Genomic DNA, 1105 nt, shown 5'->3' on the forward strand with positions numbered 1-1105 from the left:
GTGTGTGCATATGTGTGTGTGTGCGTGCATGCGTGTGTGTGCGTGTGCGTGTGTGTCTGTGTGCATGTGTGCGTACAATATATATAAATATATATATGTATGTACGTATGTACGTATGTACGTATGTACGTACGTATGTATGTATGTATGTATGTATGTATGTATGTATGTATGTATGTATGTATACACCTACATATTCATTCAGCCATCTTCTCCGCCCACATTTCCTGGGAGGTGCGAGAGTGTAGGGTCCTCAGGCACCTCCTCCATAGGGTCCTATGAGAAGCAACTGTTACTCGATTTTCCGCCTGATTTCCCAAGCATGACCAACTGAGACTTTGGATATATCCAGCCATCTCTTTCTTCGTCTCTTCCTGGGTCTCCTGCCGATTGGTTCCGATTGAATCTGACTTTCCATTCTCTCCTATGACATTCTAATATTACTGGAACTGTAAGGCAGCGAGCTGGCTGAAACGTTAGCACGTTGGGCGAAATGCTTAGCGGTATTTCGTCTATCTTTACGTTCAAATTCCGCCGAGGTCGACTTTGCCTTTCATCCTTTTGGGGGTCGATAAATTAAGTACCAGTTGCACACTGGGATTGATCTAATCGACTGACCCCCTCCTCCAAAATTTTAGGTCCTGTGCCTAGAGTAGAAAAGAATATTACTGGAACTGTGACCCCTCAGTGCGTCTCGACCTGGAGCGACTCCCTAATCTCCGAGTTACGCACCTTGCCGAGTAACGTTACTGCAGAGAACCTTCGCAGGATAGCCATTTGGGCCACATGTATTCAAGATCGTACTCTTTCAGTCATTGGCCAACATTTGTGACAACAGATGAGGATAGGTATCAAAACTGAATTGAAGATAGCGATTTAGGCCACCCACCCAATCTCTTCTCTTCTAAGGACTGAAAACAAGATGGAGAATTACTGTGTCATTACCTGCAACGCCAGCATCCTATCCAGCATCCTGCTTTTCATCATTTGTGAATGCGGCCCCGAGATCCTTAAATCTTCCCAGATTTGTCTCAGTGATGTTCCCCCCGCCCACCAAAGTATGGAGCGCAAGTGTAATTTCAATAAAGAACAAAATAAGAATTTT

The sequence above is a fragment of the Octopus bimaculoides genome, chromosome 5, assembly GCF_001194135.2.
Source record: "Octopus bimaculoides isolate UCB-OBI-ISO-001 chromosome 5, ASM119413v2, whole genome shotgun sequence".
Taxonomy (NCBI): domain Eukaryota; kingdom Metazoa; phylum Mollusca; class Cephalopoda; order Octopoda; family Octopodidae; genus Octopus; species Octopus bimaculoides.